This window comes from Dasypus novemcinctus, chromosome X, assembly GCF_030445035.2.
Source record: "Dasypus novemcinctus isolate mDasNov1 chromosome X, mDasNov1.1.hap2, whole genome shotgun sequence".
NCBI lineage: Eukaryota > Metazoa > Chordata > Mammalia > Cingulata > Dasypodidae > Dasypus > Dasypus novemcinctus.
In genome coordinates, this window is record NC_080704.1 from 48,777,846 (window position 1) to 48,797,333 (window position 19,488).

The following is a 19,488-nucleotide window of genomic DNA, read 5'->3' on the forward strand; positions in this document are numbered from 1 at the left end:
GACAAGGCATGTACACGTAATATAGGTGCACAAGGAATAAAACTCTTCTGATCCAGCATTGTCCTTCCAAAAGGCTGTATTTATAAAGATATTTGGAGCAGCACTGAAAGATCTTTGTTTTAGTGCATCAACTTCTATTTTTGAATTGAGCTCCAAAGGTAGCCTGTCAAAGACCTTTTAAAAAGCTCCCTGTGTTTCAAAAATGTTTCCTTCCATTTAAAGACAAATTCTGGGACATTGTAAAGTCTGGGTATTCTTCTTTTGCTAGTTTTTTATTTTGGGCATTCAGAATTATTGGTTCCAGCAATAAAGTTTGGTCAGTAAGATATTTTTTTTTAATTAATGTGCATCTAGGGACATTTAAAAAATTTGTACACAATGTTTTCTTAACACAGGAAGCAATTTCTGAACATACCTTTAAGAAGTCTCCATCAAGAAAATGATTGCTAAGAGATGTTTCTTACTCTACACTATAAGATCACCACCCTGATTATATAGAAGAGCTTCTTAAAAATGTTTGTGAATGCCATCTTTTTTTTAATACTGGGAGGAAGAAATATTGTTATGTCTCAGTATTTAGAATGTCCTTTGTGGAGCTGATTAAAAAGATGGAATTTGAGAAAATAAAAAACAGTTATTCTGTCTATGTAATCTCTGAATTTATCTTTCTGAATTTAGTGGTTTCTAATCCTTGCCTTAAGCAAAGGTCTGAAACCTAGGCAACTAACAGGGAAAGTATAACCCAAACCAGGAAAGTACTTCAAATTCCTTAAACTGTTTTTCACTTAAGAGAAACAATCAATTCCGATTAAATCCTGAAATTGTGTATCAGGTTAGACCCACCCCCCCAAGAAAAATCCACATTCTACTATGGAGCTTTAAAAAAGTTGTCTTGTGGTTAAATAATGTCTGTTCTCAAAGACTTCTCAATGGACAACATCACCACCTATCCCTTACTCTACCACAGAGGCTGGAGCATAAGTAGTACATTTTTACTTCTATAGCAACAAATACAACTACCAATTTCCTTTTTATCTGTTAAGAGTACTTTATGAGACTCTGAACGATTACAGAAACTAAAGATCAGAAGATCTAAAATATAAATATTTTAAATACTTAAATATTTAAATAAAGATCAGATCTAAAATTTAAATACTAAATCTTTTACACAAACTTCATCTTCTTACAAGAAAGGTAAATAAGTTACATTTAAATGTCCTATTTATATTTTAAAAGTCATATATATCACATTTAAGAGAAAATAGAAATAATTTAAAATATGAGGGGTAGGAGTAAAGGATGTACTCTATATCCAATTCAAATTACATTAAATCCCAAATATACAAACAGAAGTGAAATTTTCCTAAAAGAAAGTCAATATCCACTAACTCCCACCCCCTCATCAAATAGGTAAATTACACTAAAGAGAACAAATCTACATGTACTGATACTTTCTGGCTTTGATAGATGTAAAAAATAAAAATAAATTTCATGTTGCCAAAATAACTGTCTAAATTTTTAGGGTTATATAGTTAGAAATATATAATTCTACTTTTACAGACAAATCAACTAAGAAATAAGTTAGGACAATCATCTGAATTGGTTGCCTACATTCCGGCCAGGGCTTAGTTCATTTATTTAAGCTTCTTTACACATGGACAACATGCCCTATGATGTCTTGTTTTTCCGTGGATGATGTAACAATTTTTAGGTGGACCTTGGCAAATTACACAAGGTTCAGTGGCTCGAAGGGGGAAACTAGGTTCTACACATTCTTCTTTATCTTGTGTTTCTTCCCTCTCAAGCTGTCTGACATCTTCTTGACTGCTTTAATTGCTGCCACTAGAAGTTGATGGCTGAGAGTAGTCTCCACAATCTTGGGACTGGGAGGCTTCTATGATTTTATCATCAGTTTCCTCAGCACATAACACTTTAGAGTTAATCACTGTAATTTCTTTTGCAAACAGGAGTATCAAGTCCTCTAATACATATGTTGAGTTTTCTAGTTTGGCTTCCTCAGATATTTTCCCTTCATCCTTTCCTTTATCTTCAGGAAGCCAATTCCCATGAAGAGTCCAACATCTGTTACAGTGAGGTGGAAGGGGAGAATTCATTTCATTGCATGAAGTAGACTTCCAATAGTGAGCTAAAGAAATTTCAGGATCTTCTTCAAAGTAATCTGTATCACTCTCCCTGTCTGGTATATAGTAACTCCTATTCATTTGAGAGTTCTTGTCCTTCTTCTCTAAAGCTATAATCTTCTGAATTGAGATTCAACTTCAAATTCTACACTGATTTGATCTGAAACTGAATCCTGATCCAACCAATCACCAGAATGTTCACTTATGCCAGCATCAAGATCCAGATTTAATGGAGTCATTGATGATTCACTGCTACTACTTCTTTTACAAAATATCTCCCAAGTAGAAGTCCATAGAGCAAGGCGTTCATTAAAGGAAAGGGAAATGCTGTCAGATTTGTGGATTTACCTGAATTTTCTTCTGGCTCTAATTACTCTCCTTCTAAATAAGGTAGTTGGTCTAAAAATCAAATTTGAGGATGAGGGTTTCTCCTCCTGCAGCTCAAGGTGACATCTGTTTTCACTCACGAATGTGCCTGAATCTGACCGTTCCTGCTGATTGTCTACTACTAAGTTTCTGTAGATCATTGTATATATTTTCCTGTGCTCTTTCACAGAGACACTTGGCACTCCAAACAAATCCCCTAGAAGATCATTTGAGCAATATTCAATATGTTGTTGTGTTACAGCAAACAATTGCTTAGCCATAATATACTGGCCAAGGTGAAATATAACCTCTTTCATTGTGTAAACGTCTTTTGTGCACCAACAGACTTCCAACCAACAACTTCAAAAGAATTGTCTTTGGTCTAGACAGTGATTCTAGTTCTGAAGCAGGTGCTTACAGCACCATTAGTAAATACAGACATGTTCATATTGCACATTTGTCATGTGGGTTTCATTACCCTAGAACAGGGATCTTTTGTAGCTACCCTGTTCCATTCATGGGGCATGCAGAAACCTATGCCCTGGAACTCAGTGGCCATTCCATTTGCACTGCCAAGGCCAGTGGGGTGCTTGATACACTAGGTCCAGAGAAGGAGGCTCCTGGAAGCAAAAGCATTGAAACCTCTGTCAGAAGGTTTAGGGCTGTCCCTTAGGCTTGGCTTCTTGCTCCTTCCCTTCATAGTCACATAGGGTTGCTCAAGCCCCAAGAGGAGTGTAGCTCGCTGCCTTAAGTTTTTTTTTCTTCATGGATTTTTAAAAAAATTATTGAAGTATATCACTCATACATAAACAATATGTATATAGTAATAGTTGTGAACTTAAAAACAAACATATATTATATCACACAGGGCTTTCATACCTCATCCTACCAATAACACTTTGCATTGTTGTGAAATACTTTTAGCTAATGATAAAAGAGCATCCTCAAAATATTACTACCAACCAAAATATCTTAGATGCAGTGTACTTTTCCTCCAACCCAACCTATTATTGTTTTTATATCATTTATATATGAACATACTTAAACAATAAGTGTAAAGTAAAAGTTGTGAACTTATAAAGCAAACATGCATAACATCATACAGAGGTCCCATACATCAACCCACAACCAACACCTCTCATTGTTTTGAGACACCTGCTACAAATGATGAAAGAATATCATAAAATTTTTAAATAGTCCTTATCTTATATTTGGTGTATTTTTCCCTCAACCTACATTATTATTTTTAAAATATATTTTTTATGACAGAAGTTGTAAACTTACAAAACAATCATGCACATGTGCAGAATCTGCATACAACACCCCTCCATCAACACAGCACACTGTGGTGGATCATTTGTTACAGATTAGGAAATAACATCATCAGACTATTACCAGGTTCTTTGTATACATTTGGCACGTTTTCCATACTCCCCCATTATCAACACAGTACATCTTTGGCATAGATGCATGAATATTAAATTATTACTGTTAACCACAGTCCATAGGTCACTCCCATGCTTCTCCACATTCCCGCCACCATACAATAGTGATGTATATCTGCTCTAGCTCATAGGACACTATTGCATCTGTACTATCAACCAAAATTCTCATCCACCTCTGAGTTTACTGTGTTATTCAGTCTCTAGACTATTCTCTACCTTTCTTTCATTTGGCATTTATATCACTTGACTACACTTTTCAGCCACATTCCAATTTATAAACCAGCTGTTCCTCACTATAGTGTTGTTACCATCAACTCTATATATTTCCACACTTTTACAATAAAGTTAATTACATCTTTTACACATCAGTAGTCCATCTCAGTACTCTTATCTCCTTTAAGAATGCACCACCTACCACCAGGTCTTGAAGATGTTTTCCTACATTTTCTTCTAGAAGCTTTATGGTTCTCGATTTTATATTTAGGCTTTTGATCCATTTTGAGTTAATTTTTGTATAAGGTGTGAGATAGGGGTTCTCTTTCCTTCTTTTGGCTATGCATATTCAGTTCTCTTAGCACCATTTGTTGAATGGACTGCTCTGCCCAGGCTGGATGGGTTTGACAGGCTTATCAAATACCACTTAACCACAGATATGAGGGTCTGTTTCTTAACGATCAGTTCAGTTCAATTGGTCTGTATGCTGTCCTTATGCTGGTACCATGCTGTTTTTACCATGTAGCTAGATAATATAGTTTAAAGTCTGGAAGCGAGAGTCCTCCATATTTGCTTTCCTTTTTAAGCTGTTTCTTGCTATTTGAGACACCTTACCCTTCCAAATAAATCTGATAATAATGTTTTCCATTTATTTAGAAAATGCTGGTGGAATTTTTATCAGTATTGCATTGAATCTGTATATCATTTTGGAAAGAATTGACATTAGTCTTCCAGTCCAGAGCATGGAATATTTTTCAAATTATTTACGTCTTTTTAAATTCCTTTTAATAATGAGTTGTAGTTTTCTGAATACAAGTGCTTTACAACATTGGTTAAGTTTATTCATAAATATTTGATTCTTTTAATTGGTATTGTAAATGGACTTTTTTTCCTGACTTACTCCTCAGATTGTATATTACTAGTGTCTTTTTAAGTCTATTTCATAAATATAAGTATTCCAACTCCAGTTTTGTTGTTGTTGTTGTTACTGCATGTATGGAATATCTTTTTCCAGCCTTTCACTTTCAATTTATTGGTATCCTTGGGTCTAAGGTGAGTCTCTTGCAGACATTATATATGTGGCTTATTTTTCTTATCCATTCTTCCAGTCTGTGTCTTTTGACTGGGGAGTTTAATCCATTAATATTCAATACTATTACTGTAAAAGCAATTCTTATTTCACCCATTTTGACCTTTGGGTTTTATCTATCATATTTTATATTCACTACACTTTTGAGACTTAGTTGCTTTTAGTGATATAATCTTCATTTCTAGACTCTCTTCCAAGTCTCTCTCTCCTGTCTTTTCTTTTTAGACTGTAGCATACCCTTTAGTATTTTCTGCAAAGCCCATTTCTTTGTTACAAACTCTCTCAGTTTCTGCTTATCTGTGAATAGTCTAAACTTGCCCTCATTTTTGAAAGACAATCTTGCTGGATATAAGATTCTTGGCTGGAAGTTTTTCTCTTGTAGTACCTTAAATATATCATACCACTGTCTTTTTGCCTACATGGTTTCTGATAAGAAATCAGCACTGAACCTTATTGTGTATCCCTTATATGTTATGCATCACTTTTATGTTGCTGATCTCGGTATTCTCTTTGTCTTTGTCATTTAACATTATTACTAGTATGTGTTACAGAGTTGGTCTATTTGGATTTATTAGGATGGGAGTACTTTGTGCTTCTTGGATACAGATATCTATTTCCTTCTAAAGGGTTGGGAAATTTTCTACCATTATTTTTTTTTATTCATTTTTTAAAAAATATTACATTCAAAAAATATGAAGTCCCATTCAACCCCATCGCCCCCACCGCCCACTCCCCCCACAGCAACACTCTCTCCCATCATCATGACACATCCATTGCCCCTGGTAAGTACATCTCTGGGCATCACTGCACCCCATAGTCAATGGTCCACATCATAGCCCACACTCTCCCACATTCCATCCAGTGGGCCCTGGGGGGATCTACAATGTCCCGTAGTTGTCCGTGAAGCACCACCCAGGACAACTCCAAGTCCCGAAAACGCCTCCCCATCTCATCTCTTCCTCCCATTCCCTGCACCCAGCAGCCACCATGGCCACCCTTCCCACACCAATGCCACATTTTTCTGTGGACATTGGATTGGTTGTGTCCATTGCACATCTGTGTCAAGAGGGGGCTTAGATTCCACATGGATACTGGATGCAATTCTCCTGCTTTCAGTTGTAGGCACTCTAGACTCCATGGTGTGGTGGTTGACATTCTTCAACTCCATGTTAGCTGAGTGGGGTAAGTCCAATAAATCAGAGTGTAGGATTTGAAGTCTGTTGAGGTTCAGGGCGTGGATATCATATTGTCAGTCCAGAGATTCAATTCCCCTAAATATATCTTAAACCCCAACACCAACTACAATTCCAGTAAAGTAGCATGAAAGTCTTGTGAAAAGAGACCCCATTTGAGTCCAGTTCCATCACGCAGAAACACCAGCTCCAAAGAAAGGCCCTCTGACATGGCAGTGAACCCCATCTGCCATGACGATAGAACCCGTGGGTCTCTTTAGCCCTCAAAAGGACCAATACCTGGGGTTGTATCTACTTTATCTGTCTCTGAGACTCTGCTCAGGTGTGCATAAGGGCAATCCTTCTGACAACCTCCAGACTCTTTTTCAGAGACTCATAGCCATAAAACTCATTTCTCCTTTCCATTTCCCCCTCACATTAGGTCAAACAGCATTTTAAAGTCCTGTTATTATATGTAGACAGGGATATTCTGCTGATCCGTGTTGAACCTTTAATTCAAGGTCATTGTCTAGTTGCATCTACAGCTGGTATTTGGTAGTGATCCCTCAGTGCCAGGGAGGCTCATCCCCGGATGTCATGTCCCATGCTGGGGGGGATGCACTGCATCTACATGCTGAGTTTGGCTTCGAGACTGGCCACATTTGAGTAACATGAGGGCTGTCAGGAGGAAACTCCCAGGCACAATGCTGCTCTAGGCCTTGTTCTTATTGCAGGCGTATAGGCTCACAAGCATAGTCATTAGTATCAGGAGCCCACTGTTGGACCCTCATTCCTTCCTGGTTCTTACCATTGCACCTGGGGGACTGCCGCTGCTCCCCTAGGGACCACGACAGAGCCCCCCCGGCCAGTAACCCAGTACTCCCCCAGCTGTTGTTTTTAATTGTTTCCACTATGAGTATATCCAAACATTACCATGCACCCTGGACATATGCCCTGTATAACTCCCTGTCAACCATATATAGCCTGTCAATAACATCCCATTCCAGTATTCCTCTGCCAACATTGTTGAACCAGTCTCTGATCCAAAACTTCCTGTAAAGTGAATCCCAATATAATGTCAGGTTCCCTTACTAGTAAAATGGAATATAGCGATGAGTTTAAAGGTTAGATCTAGAATACGTATTGATTTGGAAAAATTCTACATCCTATCTTTTCTCTTTCTTTTTTCCTAATTATTGAGCTTTTCTTCACAAGAGCCTTAGATCACAGTAATTCATAGATACAATATACAGTACTCCCACACATCCACCATAAAACCTTTTCCCTTCCACAGTGATAATCTTTTAACTTATTCATATCACATTTACTGAAACTGATGTACAGACTCCGAAACAATAGCTTTCAAACAAGGTGACATCTGTGCTTACAATGTGGGCCATACTTTAGGATATACAGTTTTGTAAATTTTTTAGTTATCCTATGTTTTACATTATGGTTTACATTATTAGTCTGTCGTCCCCTATATGTTTTTGGTGTAATATTACATGTTTTGTATTCATCCTCGTGTACTCTCGCGAAACTCCTCTCTTGCCCCCACATTTACCTTGGTTCCATCCATTCAACATCCATTTTCCCCTCCCCTTGGGGCCCACAGCAACAGCCAATCTCCATTTCCCGAGGAGCCACGTCCAGAGATACTTGCAACAGTGTTCAGGGCCTGACTTGCTCAACTGCCCTAATGCCCTGGGAGCCACTCTTTCTCTTGAGAGATACAGTTCTCTCTATTTGATGGCATTAGTCCTCTCTAGGATGTGGGTCCACCCCAACTCTCACTTCTTGGGTCTCTACCCAATGGTACAACCCACCCTGGCAAAATGAGCATTCAGTATATACCCAGCAGTGGTATTGCTGGGTCATATGGCAAATCTATGGTTAGTTTTTTGAGAAACCGCCAAACTGTCCTCCAGAATGGTTGGATCCTTCTGCATTCCCACCAGCAGTGGATGAGTGTTCCCCTTTCTTCACATCCTCTCCAGCATTTGTATTCTTCTGTTTTTTTCATAGCTGCCAATCTTAAGGGAGTAAGATGGTATCTCATTGTAGTTTTGATTTGCATTTCCCTGATAGCTAGCAATTTGGAGCATTTTTTCATGTGCTTTTTAGCCATTTGTATTTCTTCTTTGGAGAAGTGTCTGTTTAAATCTTTTTCCCATTTTTTAAATGGGTTGTTTATCTTTTTATTTTCAAGATATAGGAGTTCTTTATATATGCAAGTTATAAGTCTCTTATCAGATATATGGTTGCCAAATATTTTCTCCCATTGTGTGGGTTCCCTTTTTACTTTCTTGACAAACTCCTCTCCTTCTTCCCCTTTTCCCTTCTCTTCCTTCTGGGACACCCATAACACATATGTTTGCAGTTATCCTGCTGTCATTTAGTTTCCTATGACAGTTAAATTTTCTCCATTCTTTATTTTAAGATTTATTTTTTATTTCCCTCACCTTCCCCCCCCCCCATTTGTCTGCTCCCTGTGTCCATTCGCTGTGTGTTCTTCTGTGACTGCTTCTATCCTTATCAGCAGCACCAGAATCTGTGTCTCTTTCTGTTGTGCCACCTTATTGTGTCAGCTCTCCATGTGTGCGCTGCCACTCTTGGGCAGGCTGCACTTTCTCTCGTGCTGGGTGGCTCTCCTCACAGGGCGCACTCCCTGTGCATGGGGCTCCCCTATGTGGGGACACCCCTGCGTGGCACAGCACCCCCTGTGCACATCAGCAGTGCACATGGACCAGCTCCACATGGGTCAAGGAGGCCCGAGGTTTGAACCGTGGACCTCCCTTGTGGTAGGTGGACACCCTATCCATTGGGCCAAGTCCGCTTCCCAATTTTCTCCATTCTTTTCATCATCTGTTCTTTTTTATGTTTTCTATCAGAGGCTATTTCTTCATGCTCACCAATCCCTCTTCTGCTTCCTCAAATCTGCTGTTATATGATTCCAGTATATTTTTAATTGTATTGATTGCACCTTTCATTCCTGTAAGATCGGCTATTTTTCTATGTATCCTTACAAATTATTCTTTGTGCTCATCCAATATCTTCTTAATATCCTTATTCTCTTTAGCCATCAAATTGTATTTATTAAGGAGAGTTGTTTAAACATCTATGATTAGCTGTCTCAACTTCTTTATGCCATCTGGAGGTTTATTTTGATCCTTTAACTGGGCCATATATTCTTGTTTTTTCCTTTTGGTGTGAATTGTAATTTTTTGTTGGTGTCTTAGTATCTGGTTTACAAGACGTATTTATTCTGGGTGCAGTTTCTCCCTTGCTGGTTGTGTAATAGGAGCCAAGGATGTAGTTGGTGCTGTAGGCTGTGGATGCTCAAGCTGCCCATATCACTCAAAGGACTGATGAAACTTCTTCCAACTTTTTCCTTTCTCCCCTATTTTTGGGAAGTGGAACTTCCAATACCAGCCATGGAATAGCTTCTGATAAGGCTTGTGCCACCAGTGGAGGATGGGCACCAGCCTCTGGGATATGGAGCACTCTACTTACAAATCTCTGCAAATGGGCAGTCTCCTCCTTCCATGCTTTCAAGGATGTTACAGGATCCTCTTCTACTGTCCTGGAGACCCCAAACAGGCTCTTTAGATAGCTCTGGGTGACTACTTTAGCATAAGCTGACTCTAGGAGCTCCTTACTCTGCTGCCATCTTGCTGGTTGTCTCAATTTACTGCTTATTTTTAATAGACCAAGAGTTAAATTTGTCCCTCTGAGATTCAAATGAGGTATGAATTAAAACTGCATTCACAAAGATTACACACTTCTACCATAGGGAGGTGAAAGACACCAGAACATCTTCCCCCTCTGAAACAGTCCCAGTTTCAGGTTTGAGTTAGAAGTAAACTGTAAGAGCAACTGAAATTCACCAGCTTGGAGGTCCAGAATTCTTTGGATATTCAAAGAAATCCCACCTTTGGCGGGTTATCTGAATGTGATCTGGGCTTGATTTAGGTAGAGAATAAAGCAATGGTAAAGGTGATCTGAGTATTTCCTGTTTCATTCTAGTTAAAAGGTCTAGTTCAAAGAAGATTATTCCTTGACTTTGGGAAGTTCTAGCATCTTTTTCCAAGTGGCTAGAACAATAGCTACAATAGCATTTACTAAGTAGTTTACCTTTCCTGACTGATTTCAATCACTTATTAATTCTTATATTTATTTGTGTGTATTTCTAGACTCTCTATTCTATGCTAGTGATTTATCATGCTCTACCCTGATTTAATCACTGGAGCTTCTAGAAGAACTACTGAACTCCACGCTAATGCTTTTTTAAAAAAGAATATTTCCTGGCTCTTTCTTTTTCCCCCAAATTAACTTTCTTTTGAAATATACCAAACAATTTAAAATGTACAATTCAGTGGTTTTTCCTATATTCACAAAGTTGTACAATCATCATCACTATATAATTCCAGAACATTTTCTATCTCATCAAAAATAAACCTCACTCTTGACTCTGGTACCTCAAAAACAAAACAAAACAAAACTGTATTATAGGGAGTGGATGTGGCTTAAGCAGTTGATTGCCTGCTTCCCACATGGGAGGACCTGGGTTCAGTCCCCAGTGCCTCCTAAAAACAGAAAAAAAAAATAACAAGCAAACAAATGGAAAAAAAAAAAACAAGTCAGGGGAGCTGATGTAGCTCAGTGGTTGAGCACCAGCTTCCCACAGCTGAGGTCTGGGATTCAATCCCTGGCCCCAGTACTTTAAAAAATATATTTATTTAAATAAGAAAGAAACCTTACATCCACTGCAGTTATTCTTAATTCATCTCTCCCCCATTCCCTGCCAACTACTAAGCTATTTCTATCTCTGTGAATTGGCCTATTCTGAACATTTCATATAAATGGAATTATACAATATATGGCCTTTTAGTGCCTGGCTTCTTTAACTAACCATAATGATTTTAAGGCTTATTCATGTTGAATCATGTATCAGTACTTCATATTCCACTGTATTTATATACCATATTTGTTTATTAATTCACTAGTCGATGGACATTTAGATTGTTTCCACTTGTTGGATACTATAAATAATGCAGCTATGAACACTTGTGCACTAGTTTTTATACCTATATATGTTTTCAATTCTTTGGGTACATACATAGAAGTCGAATTGCTGAGACACATAGCAACTCCATGTTTAACATTCTGAAGAGTTGCCAAATTGTTTTTCACAGTGGCTGCACCATTTTACATTCCCACCAGCAGTGTATGTGGGCTCCAGTTTCTCCAAAAATATGGAATGCTTCACGAATTTGTGTGTCATCCTTGCACAGGGGCCATGCTAATCTTCTCTGTATCATTCCAAAGTTAGTATATGTGCTGCCGAAGCAAGCACTCCCTTAAGTTTGATATGTGTGTTCTCATTTTCATTTGTCTCAAGATATTTACTGATTTTCTTAACAATTTCTTCTTTGATCCACTGATTGTTTAAGAAAGTGTGATTTAACTTGCATGTATTTGTGGATTTTTCACTTCTGTGCTTCCTTTTTTTTCCTTTTTTCCTCTTTATTAAATGTTACATTAAAAAAATATGAGGTCCCCATAAAACCCACACTACCCTCACCCTTTTGTTTTATAAAAAAAAGGCGTGAGAGAGTAGGGGGATGGGCTGTGGAGGGTGAGAGAAAAAGGGGGTAGAATTGACTGGCGATGGGCAAATGACATATCATTTGGCCAGAATGTATGCATAGCCCTTAGGGTCGGTGCGTGCCGGTGCTAGACGAAATATCTAACATGATGTTGCGCACGCTTTTTTGGGGTGGATAGCGCTGTGGCTGGCTTAACCGCGAAGGACTCTCAGACGTATAGCAATAAAGGGGGGCGGAGGGTGCACCCAAGCCCTTTACGCCGAGGGAAACAAACCCGTGCCGGCGGCTAAGGTCAGGGAGTTTCACAGCAAGCAGCTTCACAGGCGGGAAGTACGGTGGGAAAGGAGGCGAGGACAAGGGCGGGATTGAGGAGCGAGATCAGAGGTAGCAAGACGGTGGTAATGGATTTGAACAAACGAGGAAAATACACTGTCAGCGTGATCTTTGGCAAGGCGGATGATTCGTCGAATGGCCCAAGGACCAACGGTGAGACCTAGGATGATGAGCAGAACTGGGGTTATTAGCGGGAGGAGATAGGGGAGGAGGGGCTGCAGGAAGCCCCAGGAACCAGCAGTTTGGGCTCGTTCAAGTCGGCGTTGGTTGAGACCTTTTTCAAGTTCTTTTAAGCTGGAGTCTACTAAACCGGTATAGTTGGCATAGACGCAGCATTCTTCTCCCAGAGCTGCACATAGGCCACCTTCTTTGAGGAGGAGGAGGTCAAGGCCTCGGCGGTTTTGCAGGACAACTTCTGAAAGGGAATTGAGGGAGTCTTTAAGATATTTGACTGCATCTCGGAGGTAGATGATATCAGAGTCTACTGCTTGTCTGAGGTTTTGGAGGGCGGAGACTTGTGTGTCTAGGGCTGCAACACCAGTGGCAGCTCCAGCTGTAGCTAGGAGGGAAGTGACAGTGAGTACAGCAGTAATAAGTTCGCGTTTGTGGAGGTAAATAGCTTCTTGAGTGTGGTCAAAGGCTTCAAAGAAATGTAGAGGAGTGTGATAGATGACTCCAGGCGTGAGGAGGATGAGAACACACGTTTCTTTGGTCTTGTTAAGTGTGGCAACAGATAAGCATGGGGTAAGTCCGGTGGAAGAGCAGAGCCATTGGGTGGTGTTTAGGGGAACTAAGTATTTGGCAGAGATGTTTGGGGAGGTATAGTTGGTACAGGCAGTAAGGCTAGGAGTGTGGGAAGAACGGGGGTGAATGCATAAACCTTTGGAAGAGATGTGCGTAAAAGTGAGTGGGACATGAGTAGATTGATTCCAATTGCAGGAAGAGGGGGAATCGTCGGTGGAGGAAGTAAAGAGTGGTGAAGGGATAGCAAGTGGATCATAGAGGGGGAGGCTGGGGGAAAGACACAACCAGCAAGAGCGAGTGAGGTTGGGGTGGGAGGCGTTGAGAGAGGAATAGGAGGCGTTTAGGAGTTTGAAGTAGGGACTAGAGGGGATGAGAGGATGTGGTTGTATACCTGAAGCGGGGGGGGAAGTGGGGCTTGTAGAAGGGACGACGGCAGCCGAGGTGGAAGAGATTTTGAGGGGGGTAGATGAGGACGGAAGAAGGTGAACAGTGGGTGAGGGAGGAGGGTTAAGGATGTGGTTGGGACCAATAGCAGAGGGTGGGGCGGAGACAACACGCTTTTGGATTTCAAACAAAGCGCCACGATCATAGTTGCTCATATACAACCGGAGTCCATAGGGGCGAACGGCCAGCCATGTATCGTCGTTTGGGTTTTTTACTGTCAGCCAAATGAAGTCCCAACGGGAATTGTTGGCTACTTGGAGAGAGAGATACGGGTCTCTGTTGGGGGCGCCAGACCATCCATGGGCCATGGTCACATATCCCTAAGAGGGGCAGTAGAAGTGTGATGGGTCATGACAACCTCGAGCACTAGCAGGACAGATGTAAAAACCAGACACAGGGTTGAATTGAGGGCCAAGGAGACGGTTGTTTCGAGAAAGCAGGCATGCTGTATTCCCGCCTCGACAGGATGAGGAGGAGTGGTGGCCTACCTTCGCTTTTCTGATGTTGCTTACTTGGCATTTGGGACGGAAGGAAATTCCAGCAAGAGGGCAGACGTGTGTGAGAAAGGAGGGAGCGACACTAGTAACATTATAAGCGAGAATGCGTTTATCCGGGAATGTCTGCAAGGTCCAGTTGAATGGCTGATGGGATGAGGAGCTTTGGGCAGAGGAGGCTAGAGACAACATGAGAATGAGGAGATGGATGAGGTAGGGAAGGGTAGGGGAACAGGAGGCGGGGGTGTGAATAGAGCGGGCCTGTCGGAGGAGCTGGAGAACTTGGCGCTCGATGGGGTCATCATCTTCAAGGGAAAGACGGCTTAAGCGGCGGGCAAGGAAGCGTTGTCGACGTCGTTCGCGGCGAGAAGGAGCTGGTGTGGTTCTCACGGACGGTGGTGTTGGAGAGGTAGGCTCGAGTGAATTTACTTGGGGGCACATGGTGGTCATGGGAGGAGGGCGACGAGGGAGGTGAAAACGCCAATTAGAAGTAGAAAGGCGACAGCAAGGAGAAAGCGTTGGCGGAGGTTCCAATCTTCTGGGGCTGTAGCCGCGAGACAGACAGCTGAAAAGATTGTTAAAAAAATGAAGACTATAAAAAAGAAGTATAAAAGTGGGTGAGGGTGCGAGGGGAGTGGAAAGAGCATCTGCACTGAGAGTTCTTCTCTGATAAGTTGTAAGGCACGTTTCGGTGGAGGTTAGGCACTTGTCAGCAGCAGGTTGTAGAGGCGGCAATAAGGCTCTTCTTGTAAATTATGCAGAGTCGAGTCTTTTGGGGAATCTGTAAAGACAAAGAAGGGAGAAGAGAGCCCTCATAGGGGAGGGACAATCAGTGGAAAGAAACTCGGAGAGAGTACTTATTTAAATATAAACATTTCAGGGAGGGGCTGGTTGGTGCTGGATTTGAGCGAATGGGGCGACATCTGGGCCTCCGCAGTCAATGTTGTCTCTTACGGAGGGCATAGTGTGTTCATCATTCGGTGGAACTTTGGGGTCGGTGGCAGGCCGGATGTAGCGCCCAGGAACCCAGAGCGGTTGTGGCTCGGAGTCTGGGAAGACACAAGCAAAACCTCTCCCCTGTGCTAGCAAGGGAGCTGGATCTTGCCAAAGGTTTGTGGCGGGGTCTTTCCAATGAACAAGGGGAACTTGCGAAGGTTGCCACATGGGTCCCCAATGTTTATGGGTTGGGGAGAGTCCTTTGTCATCGAAGGTCAGGAGATTGTGATGGATAAGGCAGGCAGTAATGACGTCAGCAGGGGCCTTGTGGGGAGAGGAAGCTTTTTCCTTTTGAATGAGTAGCTTGAGCTGCTGGTGAGTATGCTCAATAATTCCTTGCCCTTGCGGGTTGTAGGGGATGCCGAAATGATGTGTGATGTGGTACATCTGCACAAAGCTGGCAAAGGTGGCACTGCGATAGGCTGGTCCATTGTCGGTTTTGAGATCCCAGGGAATTCCCATGAATAGAATGGCTTGCCGAAGCGCTTTGATGCAATGTTTGGCACTCTCTCCTGTGAGGGGCACGGCATAGCATAGGTGCGAGAAGGTATCAACTGCAACATGAAGATATTTAAGGCGCCCAAAAGCACTAACATGGGTAACGTCTAGCTGCCAGCGGGAGTTAGGCCACAGGCCGCGGGGATTAGCTCCGCGGGGCTGCAAGGGTCCAAGGGGTAGCAAAGGTGCGCATGTTCGGCAGGAACGCACAAGATGTTTGCATGTTTCAATGGGGAGGTCTGGAAAGAGCCTCTGGATAGAACGCGCAGAGAAGTGGAATTGAGAGTGTAAAAGTTTGACTTGGTTGACGAAGTCTCCTAGTCTTGTTTTGTCAATGGAATCTTCTCGAATGGCAGCTGGGTATACATGGCGGCCGGACGCTAAGGCGTCAGCAAGGGCATTTCCTTGAGTCAGTGGTCCTGGTAGGCCAGAGTGACTTCTGATATGAGCGATGAACCAGGGTTGTTGCCTTTCTTCAAGCAGTCGCTGTACAAAGGCAAGTGCTTGGTCTATAGATGAGTCGCTGGGTAGAAAGGTAGCAAGTGGGAGGCTGCGACATACCTGTAAGGTGTACAAGCTGTCTGTAAAGATGTTGAGAGGCTGGTCTGGGTAAAGATTGAGGACTGCAGCGACAGCTAAGAGTTCACCCACTTGAACAGAAAGGTGATTGGCAAACATCAACTGTCGTGGCTCAAGCTTTCCTGGCACATATATGACAGCAGCGAAGCCCCTTTTTGAGGCATCAGTGAAAGCAGTGATGGCAAAGGGGATTGGCTTTCTTGCGGGCAGCGGACGGAACGGGTTGAAAAATGCTAATTGAGATACACCTTGCAGCAGTGGATGATGAGGATAATGGTTGTCGAAGGAGCCACGAAAGAACTCTATCAGGCTCTGCATTTGAGCATTATTCATGATAAGGGAAGTAACTTCTTTTGCATCAAAGGGCCAAACAATGGTGTGTGGCGGGACGCCGTACATTTGTATGGAGAGAAGTACTAAGTCAGTGGCTAATGTGATCCAAGCCCTTGTAAATGGGCAGATTTTTGGGAGTTTACTTTTTGACGTGTGTAGAAAAAGAAGAGGACCATCTTGCCATAGGAGACCCGTTGGGGTGACTGGTGTTGGCAAGACTAAGGCAAGGATTGGGAGATCGGGAGAGAATCGCTCTAGGCGGCATTGCTGGAGTGCAGCATTTACTTGTTGGATGGCTTCTTTGGCAGCTGGGGTGATGGTGATGGGGCGAACAACTGCAGCGGATGGACTGCACTTAGTCTGCAGGAGCTCGAAAAGGGGTTGCATTTGCGCTGTTGTGATGGGGAGTGCTGATCGAAGCCAATTGATTTGTCCGCAAAGCCGTTGGAGCTCAGTCAGCGTCATGTGATCAGAAACATGGATTTGCGGGCTGGTGGGCCGAATATATTGATGAAAATGAAAGCCTAAGAACTGGAAAGGTGGCTGGGGGTTGACCTTGTCAGGTTGCACTATTAATCCAAGACTTGAGAGGTTCGTCATAACTGCAGAAAGTAAATCATTGAGAAGTGTGTTAGAACTTGCTGCTAAAAGAAGGTCATCCATATAGTGGATGATGTATGTGTGCTCTGGATGGAACTTAGAGCATAGCGGCTCAATGGCATGATTGACATAGAGCTGACATATAGTTGGACTGTTCCGCATGCCTTGTGGTAGTACTCGCCATTGGAATCGGAGTGCTGCTCCTTGATTGTTGGTACGCGGGACTGTAAACGCAAATCATGGACAGTCTCGCGGGTGAAGGGGAATGGAGAAAAAGCAATCTTTGATGTCAATAGTGGCTGCATAAAAATGCTGGGGGACTGCAGTGGGATGCAGGCAACCAGGCTGAGGTGACCCCATTGGCTTAATATGCTTGTTAATTTCTCGAAGGTCGTGGAGGAGGCGAAACTTACTTGTGTTCTTTTTGTTGATGACAAAAACTGGCGAGTTATAGGGACTGGTAGACGGCTCAATATGCCCTGCTTGTAGTTGCTCTTCAACGAGGGCAGAGAGAGCTTGTAGTTTGTGAGTTGGCAAGGGTCACTGCTCGACCCAGATGGGCTCCTCTGTGTCCCATTCCAGAGGGATAGGGTCAGGTTTTGAAACAGGAGAAGTGGCCCCTATAAGGGGGGGGCAGCGCAGCTAAGAAGGCTTCTGTGGTGATTCGAGCTTTTAGCTGGCTGAGTACATCTCTTCCCCACAGGATGGTTTGGACTGAAGAGAGGACGAGTGGACGAATTTGACCTTCGTTACCCTCTCGGTCGCACCAATGCAGAGGCTGAGATGTTTTCCAAGAAGTAGCAGCTCCTGTGGCGCCGATGACTTGAGGGCCAGTTTCGAGGGGCCAGTGATTAAAAGCGGCGATTTCGAAGGGAATACAAGAGATTTCGGCACCCGAGTCTAAGAGTCCGTCAAGCCATTGTCCCTCTATTTTAAGTTCTAGTGAAGGTTTTTGGTGACGTTTGATAGGCATGGTCCACATTAGGGTTTTGGAGCTTTGTGGAGGGCCTCTTGGGGGAGGGGCTGAGGCCTGCCCCGCTGGAAGTTTAAAGGCTGAGAAAAACGTTGCGCTGAGCGGCAGTCGCTGGCCCAGTGATACCCTTTACCACAGCGCGGGCATGGCGTGGGGGGGCCTCTTGGTCTGTGCAGTGCTATGGCAGGGCGGGGAGCTGCCGGTTGAGGGCACTCGCGAACAAAATGACCGGGCTGACCGCATCGAAAGCAGGCAGAAGTGGAGGCAGATGAGACAGCCATGGCGGAAGCGAAGGCAGCAGTAAGTGCTTTAGTCTGTGGGTCAATGTCTCGACAAGCTAGGACCCATTCGTGCATCGGCTTGTCGCAGATAGGAAGGATAACAGCTCGGAAGGGTGCGAGGCACCCATCGAGAATGAGTTCTTTTGCTAACGCAAACTGAGCATCTTCGTTAGTAATTTTACGTTGGCATGCTTCGATAACGCGGGCGACAAATGCCGGAAAGGTTTCTTGCGAGTCTTGAAGCATTTGCGCGAACTTGGTCGATTGTTTGGTGGAAATTAAAGAGAATGACCGCTGAACGAGAACTTTCACTCGGAGCCAAAACCCTGGGTCTATGTTCACATAGGAACGAGGGTCAGCATAGTTGTTAACCCCCTGTGTAGGCATCAGCTGGATCTTGGACACCCAATCGAACATTTTCCACTACTTGTTGATCAACAGCTACTTGATAGTGAGCGCGCCATTCAAGGAACTGGCCTGGCTGAAGGATGGAACGAGCTAGAGAAATCCAATCATAGGGAAGAACAAGCTGAACCCCCAACTCTTCTATTAGTTGTTGAACATATGGGCTATCAATGCCGTCTTCTTTAACGGCTTTACGAAGAGTTTTAACTTCTTCTGCTGTGAAGGGAAGCCAAGTTTGAGGGCGTTGCTGCGTGGGCAGCGGGTTGAGCGGGTATAGCTGGGGGGCGTGAGAATGTGCTTCGCTAGAAGCAGGTGGGGGGCTGCTGCCATACGGTGGTGGCGAGGGACGAACGGTAGCGGGAAACAGATGAGAGAATGATGGCTTAGCAGCGTCAAGGCGGCAACAAACTGGCGGTGGGATATTTTTGGGCGCTGGACAAGATGGCGGAGCGGCTACATCACTTCCGGGCGCCTGCCAAGATGGCGGTGTAGTTACGTCATTTCCGGGCGCCGGCCAAGATGACGGCGAAATCACGTCATTTCCGGGCACCAGCCAAGATGGCGGTGAAGTCGCGTCATTTCCGGGCGCCGGCCAAGATGGCGGCGAAGTCACATCATTTCCGGGCGCCGGCCTAGATGGCGGCGAAGTCGCGTCATTTCCGGGCGCCGGCCAAGATGGCGGCTGCATTATTTCCGGGGCAGGGCCGGAAGATGACGGGACAGGGAGGGGCGGGTAAAGGTGAGAGGAAGCGCCTTTGTTCCGGCTGGCGGG

At 43.4% G+C, this 19,488-nt stretch overlaps 1 non-coding gene and 1 pseudogene across 1 annotated transcript; both read right to left on the reverse strand.

Moving 5' to 3' along the window:
* Positions 1 to 1,510: 1,510 nt before the first annotated feature.
* Positions 1,511 to 2,964, reverse strand: LOC105745686 (E3 ubiquitin-protein ligase Mdm2 pseudogene; annotated as a pseudogene).
* Positions 2,965 to 11,676: 8,712 nt separating this feature from the next.
* LOC111763056 (U6 spliceosomal RNA) lies at positions 11,677 to 11,783 on the reverse strand. The gene has a single exon (XR_002796013.1). It is a non-coding gene; the product is annotated as a U6 spliceosomal RNA (small nuclear RNA).
* Positions 11,784 to 19,488: the final 7,705 nt, after the last annotated feature.